General features: G+C 47.2%; 1 long non-coding RNA gene across 1 annotated transcript; it reads left to right on the forward strand.

The window, feature by feature from the left end:
• The first annotated feature begins 1,971 nt into the window (after window positions 1-1,971).
• On the forward strand, window positions 1,972-3,807 carry LOC129387468 (uncharacterized). Its single transcript, XR_008614675.2, has 3 exons — window positions 1,972-2,218; window positions 3,056-3,167; window positions 3,375-3,807. It is a non-coding gene; the product is annotated as an uncharacterized lncRNA (long non-coding RNA).
• Window positions 3,808-7,797: the final 3,990 nt, after the last annotated feature.

Below are 7,797 nucleotides of genomic sequence, written 5' to 3' on the forward strand. Positions count from 1 at the left end.
CCTAGCAGTTGTCGTCGAAATTCCTCCCAAGATGACAAAGAGAGTTCGTGGTTTTCATACCACGTTTTTGCGAAGTCCACCCAAGGGAAATATACCTTACGGAGCTTCTTTCTCTCATTCCATTCATTAAAGCTCGCCACTCTCTCGAACAGTTCCAACCAGTCTTCCACGTCTTCGAACGTGTCGCCATGAAATGTTGGCGGCTTGCGAGGTTGGCTTACGACCAGCTGTGCCGGTGTTACCTGGCTAGTCATTGTGGCACGGTCCGTTGTCTGAGTTTCCCTTGGCATGAAGAGAAGATGGCCGAATTCGGGCGAGTCACCTCGAAGACGGCGGCTGGTCCGCTGGTGTACAAGTGTCAGTTCCACAGGATGGACTCGCTGATGGTCGGGGCTACGCTGACTTCCGTTCATGGGGCTTCGACTCATACCCCGCACCTCCACCAGAAATGTAACGATGTCAATAAAACAACGATATTTATTAAGGGCGAACGTGTGCCTGCAACTGAAATGCGACCAAGTTGTCGCGGCAATATATATATATATATATATATATATATATATATTACTTGCACTTTAAGAAACCGTGTGACCTCGAAGAATTGTTCACTGAAGTGACGGCCGTATATGAGAATTTACAAGCCTGGGTCCTCTCCCAACACCAAGAATCTGGCGTCTCTCGGTGGTGTAATCTTCCTTCGTGCAATTGTCGTATACTTCACTACCACTAATACTGCTTCGCGTTTCCGGTGAAAATGTACCCTCGCCCGTTTCTTTCTTATTCTGTGACTCCGACTATAACCGACTATAAGCGCTGCTGCGCGTGACTGCTGCTGAGATTTGTCAAAGTAAAAAAAAAGAAAGTGATATCACATTTTTTTTTTGCTTTGGCAATCCTGATGCTAAATGTTTAAAGACCAAAGGCTGAGACTAACGCTGCAGCCACAAAGCACCAAAGTCCTGTTCTTAAAGCGTTACATAAAAACCGCTCGTAACCTTAAAGGGACACTAAAGGTTACTATTAAGTCAACGTGGACTGTTGAAATACCATCACAGAAACCTCGAAACGCTTGTTTCGTGCCAAGGAGAGACTTATTTTAAGAGAAAATGCGTTCTGAAGCGTCCGCGTACCGCTAGCGCAGTTCAAATCGCCCGCCCACCGATCCAGGAGTACTGACATCATGGTCTCATAGTGACGTTGCGCCAACGGTGAGTAGAACGGCGTCTGCAGACGGCGCTACGGCTTTTCTGCGCAAAACGCAAACGCGCGGCCAGAAACAGAGCCAAAACAGAGCCGACAGCAGAGCGAAAGCGGGAGTATGGTGGCTAGCGGAAGGAGAAACGAATTACGTCCCACATTACGTCCCACGGCACTCGGAGAGTCCGTTTTCGTTAAACTATAGGCTGCGGCGAGCTCGCAGCGTAGTCGGCGTGATCTGTGAGAAGTGACGCGCCTTTTCGCACTCGCAACAGGGCATAAAAAAGTGCGAATCGACGCAAAACTCGGCCTAGAAACGTGCTTCGCCACAGCCAGGGCTCATTACGACCCAAGCTGGCGCGACCCAGATGTCGTTTCCCGCACCGCCACCAGGCGCCGCTACTATACCTCAAACTCCAGCGCAAGACGCCCAGGCCCCGCACACTCTCAAGTTCAACAAATGGCCACAGAGGGCGAAAAAATCGACCGCGCGCTGCTGCTAACAAAACCAGCATAGTAATATCACTTCGGGATGCTTACGTTAGTTTGAACATTTTCCGCTAGAGGCGCCGTAGTAAGCGCAATATTTTTTTGCAAACTTTCTCCTACAATTACCGAAGCACGTTTATTACATGAAAAAGAGAGCGAAATTATCATTGCTAATTTGATATTGTATTCTTTGTAAGTAAGTTTATTGTTTCTTTGTTACTATAAACGCAAATAGCGTTCAGCATCATCGATCTTTCACGTGACCTCTGGCCTCGATTTAAAATTTTTACCGGTATTTTCGAGTGCATGGCGGCACGGATTCATTCGTTCGTGCGCTCAGACTGGTTGCTTCTTTTTCGCTAAAACTAGTTTATTGCGCTTCGATGTCACGCGTTATTTAACCTGGGGTGAAGTGACGTGTTTGCAAGTGGACATGTAAGCCCGAAAGTTGGGTATCGGTCGTGAGCCATTCGGAACACGTCTGCATCGAAACGGGAGCTGGATTCTGGTGCGGCTGAAAACGGCAATAACGGTGAGTCGTTTAACACCGCTGCTTCAATCGCTATATAATATTCGCCTCATTAACTTACAGGCGGAGACAAGTTAACGAACTAGATCCTGCACAGCATATGGCAGTCGGGATCCTCCGTTGCTGTTTCCTAAATAAACCGTTACTTGCGAGGCTGTCGTTATACACACACAAATCGGGAAAGAAAGAGCGATATCGGAACGCGCGCCTCATTTTTCATCTTATTGTAGCCGTGGCCATAGGTGACTGGGTAGCCTTAACAATATACATATAAAACTTATTTTCGAGTCCGCCGGCAACCTTTTTCGTCCACAAAATCGAATAATCCTTTGGTAAAATGATGTGAAAGTACAGAATTTAATGTATTAAACAGTTGCAAGCGTGATAATTCACTCATATTTCGTACTTGTTGGTTCCAAATGTTCTTGCTGTTCAGTTTGGTTTACCGTAGGGCATTTATTTTTGCAGTAGTGCAGCAGTGCATCACGTTCGTGCAGAAAAATAATGCATCAGTTCTAATAGCTTCATGACTTTCATGTATTTGCTTGTGGAACCAGCAGTGTGATCTCTTCCAGTGTATAAATGAACGCACAAATGTTCTCATTTGTGATCTTAATAATACTTAAACTGTTTACATGCATTGTATAGTTAGGCAGGCATAAATTTATGGACAATAGCAATATTTAACGTGCTGCTTAAGTGCCCTAGAACGGACAGGGTATATTTGCATGTGTTCTGTAGTCGCAAACCATTACAATATATATGTCACACCTTTTTACATTTCATATTGCAAAATTGTGCTTTTTTCAATTTCTGATTCAGTCAAAATTTCTGTTCCAGACATGCAGTAATGAGGATGGCACCAGTATAAAGCAACACACTCCACACACTAAACAGAAGCTGCTGCCTGCTACAACAAGGCCATTGTGTGGACATTGGCTGCTACTACAAGGTAAACAACATGTGGTTCAGAAATAAGTATGCCTGATATATGCTGTATTGTCTTGCTAGTCTTGAGATACATGTCATTTGTTTGCAGCAGAAATGAATGTTTGCTCATGTTTATGGTTCAGTATAATTGGTTCGAACATAAAAGAAAACACACATGAGTTTGGCTAATCTGTGCTGTATCTCATGTGTCACCGTTCTGCCCCAACAGAGTCCATGCCAAGCATACCTTGGTCATCACAGGAGCTCCTATCCACACCAACAGAAAGGGGCTGGAGCTGAATTTGCAAGGCTTTTACACCACGAACAAAGAAGCGCATGCAGAAGAATTTACATGAGATATCAAGTCTGCAGAGCACTGTGTCAAGACTGAAAAGAGCTTCAGCCACCATTCCACCAGCGCGGACAAATTGGCTGAGTCATCCAGGTAATTCAAAAAGGACTTTATGGAAATTCTTCGTCTCCAGATGCGCCTGCAACTTCTGATCAAGCACGGACGACGCTGGCCAAAAGAGTTCCATCAGTTTGCCCTTAATCAGCTTCCTGGCCATGTCAATTCCATTTGTGCCAAGTGTAATTTTTCTTCTATAAATGCAAGCTTTTTCATTCTCCATTCTCGTTAGAGATCATTCATCCTCATCATCATCATCATCATCATCATCAGCCTGGTTACGCCCACTGCAGGGCAAAGGCCTCTCCCATACTTCTCCAACTGCCCCGGTCATGTACTAATTGTGGCCATGTTGACCCTCCAAACTTCCTAATCTCATCTGCCCACCTAACTTTCTGTCGCCCCCTGCTACGCTTCCCTTCCCTCGGAATCCAGTCCGTAACCCTTAATGACCATCGGTTATCTTCCCTCCTCATTACATGTCCTGCCCATGCCCATTTCTTTTTCTTGATTTCAACTAAGATGTCATTAACGCGCGTTTGTTCCCTCACCCAATCTGCTCTTTTCTTATCCCTTAATGTTACACCTATCATTCTTCTTTCCATAGCTCGTTGCGTCGTCCTCAATTTAAGTAGAACCCTTTTCGTAAGCCTCCAGGTTTCTGCCTCGTACGTGAGTACTGGTAAGACACAGCTGTTATAAACTTTTCTCTTGAGGGATAATGGCAACCTGCTGTTCATGATCTCTGAATGCCTGCCAAACGCACCCCAGCCCATTCTTATTCTTCTGATTATTTCACTCTCATGATCCGGATCAGCAGTCACTACCTGTCCTAAGTAGATGTATTCCCTTACCACTTCCAGTGCCTCGCTACCTATCTTAAACTTCCTTCCTTAAACTTCATTCATCCTCATCCAGACATAAAGGTCAACAGATTCTTCGCTGATACTTAATACCAGTCACTGTCTAGTAGCATAACATATCTGTAGCAGTACCTTTTAGTGCATGTTGTCATGCACGATTCCTCTCCTGAAATAGCTGATGCAACATCGACATGTTTCTTGCATTAACCTACGCACTGTTTGCAATGCACCATTTTACTTTTCTTGATGTTTTTGGCCTTCAGTGCTTGCAGAGCAGGGTGGCTTCTCTCTTGAATGCAAGCTTTCTCATTTTCCATATTCCTAGTCTCGTTGATGGTTGCTCTTCTTCCTCGATAGCCTGGGTCTTTGCGCAAGCTACACTGAATGATAGATTGCAGAATCTTGTTTTGCTGCCCCACTTGGTTGTGGTCACCGTGTTACATTTCTCGGATGTGGGGGCCTGCTCAGTTACATTGGTAAGCAGTCTCTCGAGGTAAGCATTTGCTCCTGCAGTCCGCACAGCGACATAGACTCCCAGTGTACACACACCATAACTGGTGCTCCCCGTTCATTTTTTCCTGCTGCAGCCATGGGCAAATTGTGCTTGTGGCCTACCTCGGCCATGATTTGCTCAAAACTGAGACCAGCATATGTGCTTACATGGTTCGAAGTGTATGAAGTTGATAGCCGTACGGGGGGAAATGCCTGCAAAAATGGCTGCCAAAGGTGATGCCCACGAAAGCGACTTGTCCATATTGAGACAAAGTGGGACACCAAATGTGAGCCACACATTAGTGGCCCTCGACAGAAAAGAAACATGCAGGTTGGAAAGGAGTTAATGCTAAAATGTCGGATAGTCCATTTCGCTGTGTTGGTTGCGACAGCAGATGCCTGCGTCACCCGATTGCTTCGCAATGGAAGTTGCTCATCTTCAACGGCTACTGTCGTTTCAAACAGGTGCAACGCTCTGTCCAATCTGTTTGTACTGCTGTTTGTCACTCGTTACCAGACCACCACATGTGACGAAGGAAAGCATTATGCCTGTAAGTAGGCGGCTGAATGTATCCTAAGAGACCCGTGTATGTGAATGCTCACTGTTGCCATATGGTTTGTAGCCAATGTATAATGTATTCTCTGAACACTATGTTGTGAATGATTGCCGTTTATTTTTGCTGTTCTCACTTGGTTACGGTCGCCGTATTATGCTTATCGGATGTGGGGGCCTGGTCAGTTGCATTGGAAAACAGTCTCTCGAGGTAAGCATTTGCTCCTGCAGTCCGCACAGCGGCATAGACTCCCAATTTACACACCATGATTCGTGCTCCCCGTTCAGCCTTTCCTGCTGCAGCCATGTGCAAATTGTGCCTGCGGCCTTTCTCAGTCGCAATTAAGCACAAACGGAGACAAGCATACGTGCTTACATGGTCCAACGTGTTTGAAGTTCATAGCCACATGGGTGGAAAGGCCCGCATAAATGGCTGCCGAAGGTGATGCCCACGAAAGCGACTTGTCCATATGGAGACAAAGTGGGACGCCAAATGTGAGCCACACATTAGTGGCCCTCGACAGAAAAGAAACATGCAGGTTGGAAAGGAGTTAACGCTAAAATGCCGGATAGTCCATTTCGCTGTGTTGGTTGTGGCAGCAGATGCCTGCATCACCTGATTTCTTCGCAATGGAAGTTGCTCATCTTCAACGGCAACTGTCGGTTCAAACAGGTGCGACGCTCTGTCCAATCTGTTTGTACTGCTGTTTGTCGCTCGTTACCAGACCACCACATGCAACGAAGGCAAGCATTATGCCTGTAAGTAGGCGGCTGAATGTATCCTAAGAGACCCGTGTATGTGAATGCTCACTGTTGCCATATGGTTTGTAGCCAATGTATAACGTATTCTCTGAACACTATGTGGTGAATGATTGCCGTTTATTTTTGCTGTTATCTCACTTGGTTACGGTCGCCGTGTTATGTTTATCGGATGTGGCGGCCTGGTCAGTTGCACTGAAAAGCAGTTTCTCGAAGTAAGCATTTGCTCCTGCAATCTGCACAGCGACATAGACTCCCAATTTACACACCGCGATATGTGCTCCCCGTTCACGTTCAGCCTTTCCTGCTGCAGCCATGGGCAAATTGTGCCTGTTGCCTTTCTCGGCCGCGATTAAGCACGAACGGAGACCGGCATACGTGCTTGCATGGTCCGACGTGTGTGAAGTTGGGTGCAAAGGCCCGCAAAAGTGGCTGATGAAGGTGATGCCCACGAAAGCGACTTGTCCATATTGAGACAATGTGGGACACCAAGTGCGAGCCACACATTAGCGGCCTCCGAAAGAAAAGTAACGTGCAGGTTGGAAAGGAGTTAAGGCTAAAATGCCGGGTAGTCCATGTCGCTGTGTTGGCTGCGGCAGCAGATGCCTGGTTCACCCGATTGTTTCGCAGTGCAAGTTGCTCATCTTTAACGGCGACTGCCGCTGCAAACAGGCGGGACACTGACCAATCTGCATAAGCCGCTGGTTGTCGCTCGTTACTAGACCGCCATGTGTGACGACGACGGTGAGCCGTTTACGAGCTCGCGTCGAAGATTCCAGTGTATCTCGACATACAAATTTTATTTCTGCTATTGCACGAGAATGTACATACACTGCTTGTCTTCTGCCAATAAAGTCGCACGTTCTGTTCACTCACTTGTGGCTTGTTTGTATGGGCGTCAGTAGAGGCTCTTTGGTCTCCTGGCAATTAGAACGCACCGGCTACGCGGCAGCCGAGGCGAGTACGGCGCGTACGAGCGGATACAAGCGTACACGAGCGGATACAAGCGGCCATATTGAATAATGCTCTAAAAAAAAATGCGCATTTCCGCTTCCTGTTTTAGCAACGTCATCTGGCGTCCACCTAGGTAAGTTCCATGCGCTGCCGCTGCTTATTTTCGAACCACTGCGGAAGGTACAGTTTCCCTTCTCTAAAGTTGTTCTTTATTCTATGACGCCCATAAGCTGGTACTTCATTCTATGGCGCAAACTTCGACGCTCGTCGCAATGGACCCTGACACCGACAGATTGGCTCGCGATGGTGGGCTCAACTTCAGCGATTTGAGCACCGACGAGCGCGACCTGCTGCTGAGGGCTCGCACTGCCGGCGTCGTTGCGTACTACGACGGCGGCCTCGACACCGGCTCTCCGGAGCGGGAAAGCAACGAGGGTTTCCCACGACATCACATGGACGTGGCATTCTCGCTGCTTGTTCCAAATGAAAGTGTCGCGAGCCAGCAGAACCCTCACAGCACGACGCGATAACGAAAGTACTGAAACTCCAAAGCGTGCGCGGCGCAGAGTCGAGCGCGCAGAGTCGAGCGAAAACGAAACCTTTCGAACACCCATATTACTGA

Source organism: Dermacentor andersoni, chromosome 2 (assembly GCF_023375885.2).
Source record: "Dermacentor andersoni chromosome 2, qqDerAnde1_hic_scaffold, whole genome shotgun sequence".
Classification (NCBI taxonomy): domain Eukaryota; kingdom Metazoa; phylum Arthropoda; class Arachnida; order Ixodida; family Ixodidae; genus Dermacentor; species Dermacentor andersoni.